At 44.9% G+C, this 5,187-nt stretch overlaps 1 pseudogene; it reads right to left on the bottom strand.

Annotated features, from left to right (window-relative positions):
* Positions 1–2,328: 2,328 nt before the first annotated feature.
* LOC126005356 (uncharacterized) lies at positions 2,329–2,446 on the bottom strand (annotated as a pseudogene).
* Positions 2,447–5,187: the final 2,741 nt, after the last annotated feature.

The following is a 5,187-nucleotide window of genomic DNA, read 5'->3' as shown; positions in this document are numbered from 1 at the left end:
CAAGTCTATTTGCACAAAAACAATTATTCTTTATTGCTTTGGTATTAGTGTTCTTGGCAGATCGAGTTCCCTGTATTATACACAAAATGTGTGTGTGTGTGTGTGTGTGTGTGTGTGTGTGTGTTTCTGGGGTAAATCTTACAATTTATTAGATTGCCCAAGTGGATCCTTTCCTCCTTCCCTACCAAATTTCAGGATCACTACAATAAAAAATCAAACCAGCTTGAGTGCATGTACTTAATTTTATTCATTTTGTTTTCTATCATCTGGACAGAAGGTAACTTGCTGATGACAAGAGTTGGTCTTCAAAATCTATTGTCTTATTTGTTTCTATCATTGATTTCTGCTCTGGTTTTCTTATTTCTTTTCTTCTGCTGGTGTTTGTGTTCCTTTGTTCTTGGTTTTCTGGATATTTAACCTGTGCCTTTAGGTTGTTGACTTTTATCTTTTTCTTCTTCCCTTATGTAGGCTTGTATTGTTAGGAGTTTTTCCCTAACTACTGCTTTTGCTGTGAAGTGACAGTTCATTAAACAAAACAAAAACATTTAATGAATTTGTTCTGGCTCCCCTGGGGTGAACAGGGTCAAATTGGATCTCACAAATGTTAGAAGATGGGGCCAGAGTGATAGCACAGTGGTAGGGCATTTGCCTTACACGGACCTGGGATGACTCAGGTTCTATCCCCAGCATCCTATATGGTCCCTGGAGCCTGCCAGGGGTGACTTCTTAGCTCAGAACCAGGAGTAACCTGAGTGTTGCTAGGTGTGGCCCTAAAACAAAACCAAGTATTATAAGATGCTAGCTGGACCAAGGCTGGATAGACAGGATAGTACAGCAGGTAAGATGCTTGCCTTGTATGAAACTGGGGGCTTCAATCCTTAGCACTGCATAAGATCCCCCTATTTGACCAGGACCAATACCTGAGCTAGTCCTGTCTGGCCCCCAAACAATTCATGAACCAACAAAAAAGGAAATGAGCTCAGGAAGGAAACCCTGGGGCCATTCCCCCCTTCCAAAGAGGTTCCAGCACCCTGAGTCCTAACAGACAGATTCTGAAGAACATTTGGCTTGATTGATTGCTTCTGCAGTGTTCAGTGATCCTTAGGTCTTTGTTCTGTATGTGACCTTTTTTCCAAAAAATAAGCCAAATTGGCTAACTCCCACTGATATCCTTAGAATCTACTTGTTATGGCTTTCTGGTCATTGTCCTCTTGACCTAACTCAAATATATATGCCCTGCAAAAGTATATAGATTTCATGCCCGGATGAACATCACTGGCTCAAGTTTAGAAATAAATCTAAATTTTCAATTATAAGCCAAAAATGATGCAACCATTGAAAAAAATTAAATGGGCCCGGAGAGGTAGCACAGCGGTGTTTGCCTTGCAAGCAGCCAATTCAGGACCAAAGGTGGTTGGTTTGAATCCCGGTGTCCCATTTGGTCCCCCGTGCCTGCCAGGAGCTATTTCTGAGCAGACAGCCAGAAGTAGCCCCTGAGCACAGCCGGGTGTGGCCCAAAAACCAAAAAATAAATAAATAAATAAATAATGACACAGGCATGGGGTAGAGTATTTGTAGCCATTAGAGAAAGTTTATAAATGTTGACAAAACCTTCTCTTAGGCACAATAAAAATCTGCATATAGAACAATTATCTCAACATCTCATACAAAGGGGAAAAAGATAGAAGTAGACCAAAATGGGGCTGGGGCATTTGCCTTAAATGCAATCCACCTGATCCTCAGAATCGCAGATTGTCCACCAAGCCAGCCAGGAGTAATTCCTGAGTGCAGAGCCACAAGTAAGCCCTAAGCACCACTGGGTGTAGCCCCAAAACCAAATGAACTAATTACAGTAAAATTACATATTTAAAAAGAAATAGGCCCTGGGGTCAAAGAGAGAGCGCAGCAACACAGCGGCAGGATATTTGCCTTGCACACAGCCAATCCAGGATGGAAGGTGGTTTGAATCCCGGCATCCCATATGGTCCCCCATACCAAGAGCAATTTCTGAGTTCAGAGCCTGGAGTAGCTCCTGAGCATCACCGGTGTGACCCAAAAATACAAAAAAAAAAAAAAAAAAGGAGGGGCCAGAGTTGTGGCACAAGTGGTAGGGCATTTGCTTTGCATGCGCTAACCTAGGACAAACTGCAGTTCGATCCCACAGCGTCCCATATGGTCCCCCCAAGCCAGGAGCGATTTCTGAGTGCATTGCCAGGAGTAACCGCTAAGCATCACTGGGTGTAGGCCTCCCCTCAAAAAAAAGAAATAGGCCCAAATGATAAAAACACTATATTTAACATGGGAATTTTTTTTTCTTTTCTTTTTTTAATCCTATAGCACCTGGTATTCCCAAGCGGTCTCCATCCAACTACTAACCAGGCCTGACCCTGCTTAGCTTCTGAGATCAGATGAGATCAGGTGCGTTCAGGGTGGTATGGCCGTAGACAATATGGGACTTTTAATGTGCTCTTCTATATTCTTCACATTTTTTTGTTGTTGTTTTTTGGGTCACACCCAGCAGCGCTCAGGGGTTACTACTGCCTCTATGCTCAGAAATCGCTCCTGGCAGGCTCAGGGACCATATGGGATGCCGGGATTCAAACCACTGTCCTTCTGCAGGCAAGGCAAATGCCTTACCTCCAGCCCCTATTCTTCATATTTTCAATAATGTGCATTTGTTCCTTATCAAAGGGGGGAAATATAAAAAAGAAAACTTTTTACTGAAACTCTAAGCAAGGCCCTACCACAATAGAAGAAAATGGGACCAGCACCACCTTCTTTTTTGTTTTTGTTTTTGGGTACACCCAGTGGCTCTCAGGATTTTATTACTGGGCTTGTGCTCAGAAATTATTCCTGGTAGGCTCGGGAGACCATATGGGATGCTAGGGATCAAACCCATGCTGACCATGTGCAAGGCACATGCCCCTTCCACTGTGTTATTGCTCTGGCCCCCACGACCTTTATTTTGGGGTTGGGTCCCACCCAGCAGTGCTCAGGGCTTATTCTTGGCTCTGTGATGCTGGCAGGGCTTGGGGCACCACCATATGTGTATGGTGTTAGAGATTAAACCAGGCAGGTACACATGAGGCAAGAGCCGTACCTGCTGTGCCATCTCTCCAGTCCAGCACCACCTTTATCTTCATTATTACTGCCCTTTCCCTGTCCCTCTTTGTCATGGTGGCTGCTGTGATGGCAGAGTGATTGACTCCTGGGCACTTCTGGGGCCCCACCTCACGCCTCTGAGCTTGCGTGCTTCATCTCAGGACTCACAGAACTCTCCTTCCTTTCTGCCTGCTTCTTGTGCTCATTTTCCTGGGGGTTCCCACTCTGATTCCCTTCATTCTCAATCACCTCTTAGTAATTAGGGAACACAGTAGTGGACCAGGAATGGGAACCCAGTCATCCTCTTTGCTGGCAACTGTCCTGATATTCAGCTTCTAGGTCAATAAAATACTCTGTCCAAAACTGGAATCGTTGACAACCCCCCACTTCGCCTCCATTATGAATGTGTGCTTTCGAAAACCTGGTTCAATTTTCTTTTGTTAGATTTGGCCCTTTGTCCAAACCTGTCAGGATCCCTATAGGTACCAACTCTGACTTCCTGCCTGAGCGACTTTGTTTTCAGCGGAAGGTCATTTGCAAAATGTTTCCTAACCTCCCACCAAAGCCCTCAACCAGAAAACAGATTAAAAATGTCAAGTAAGGGAGGACAGAGCCTGCTAAATCCAGGCTGGCACCAATCCACCAATGTGCAACCTCCAAAAAAAAGCGCTTTGGAAAGGCTGGAAACACACCTAAAGCCCCAACCTAACCCCCCTCTCCCTCTCCCTCTCCCTCTGATCTCTCAGGGATGCTTGAAAGTATTAGCTGGCTTTGGGGGTGCATCAACATCTAAGCATAAAGACACTGGAGAAACATGTCACGTACAGCTTTTCTCAGGTTTGACCCAGGCAGGCCTGCATTCTGCGGTTCTATGGGGAGCAGCATAAAATGCAAGAGGGAATTAGCCCCAAATCAGCCAAGGCAAGGAAATGTGTTGCATTTAAATTGCCTTAGAAAAAGGTCTAAAGATAAAAAGGTCTGATCTGCATTAAGTCACATGGTATAAATTCCACTGTTATTTAGAGGAAACTATGAGGACTACATTAGATACTTTTAAAGGATTCTTGGTTGGGAACTAAAAGGATAAATATTCACTGCTTTTGTGAACCAAGTGGCAAGTAAACTGTCATTCTTAATCAGCTGTGTGATTTTGAATAAGCCACTTAGATGCCCAGCCCTGCCCGAGCCCATTTTATTTGAAGAAACCAAGGATGAGATCTAGGGATCGGGACTCAAGTGGTAGAGCACATGCCTGGTATGTGAGGCCCTGGGTTGGATCCCCAGAACCACAGGGGCCCCCTTGCAGCAATGCCCAAGCCTCCAATGTCAGGATGGTATCATGGAGTATAGCACTATTATCAACAAAAGCAAAACCAAACTACAACAGAGGGGCTGGACCAATAGTACAGTGGGTAGGGTACTTGCCTTGCATGTAGCCAACCTGGGTTCTATCCCTGGCATCCCATATAGTTCTCCCCCCTTCCCTCCCAGCATAGCCTGGAGTAAGTAATCTTTGAGTACAAGCCAGGAGTAAGCCCTGAGTGTTGTTAGGGGTGATCCAAAAAACCAAAACAAAAAATAGGTGAACCCTAGCCTTTGGGGAGTAATCAAGTTTGGGTAAGGTGATGAAAAGAAGGTCACCAATAACCAGGATGGACCCTAGGAGCCAGATGCTCCTGAGCCCTGTTAGCTTTCATCCCCACACTTGTTTCAGGATCATACTCAGTGATGCTCAGGGCTTAATCCTTTCTCTGAGCTCAGAGATTACTCTTGGCAGGCTTGAGGGACCATATGGTATGGCAGGGATCAAACCCAGGTCAGCCATGTGCCAGGCCAGCATGCCCCCCCCACCCCTGTACCATGGATCTGGCTCCCTGCCCCCCACATATCTCAATCATAAAGATAGATACACTGAACTTGGGCCAGATGCTGCTCCGTGGTGGAGCCCCTGCCTCACATTTGTGGGATGCTGGGATTAATCCTGACAGTACCAAAATAAGTAGAAATATATATATATAAAGTAACTGGCCCATCTATTCTTTTTTTTAATAATTTTTATTGTGACCAAAGTGGATTATAAATCTT

Source organism: Suncus etruscus, chromosome 3, assembly GCF_024139225.1.
Source record: "Suncus etruscus isolate mSunEtr1 chromosome 3, mSunEtr1.pri.cur, whole genome shotgun sequence".
Classification (NCBI taxonomy): Eukaryota; Metazoa; Chordata; class Mammalia; order Eulipotyphla; family Soricidae; genus Suncus; species Suncus etruscus.
This window is presented reverse-complemented; position numbering and strand designations above follow the sequence as displayed.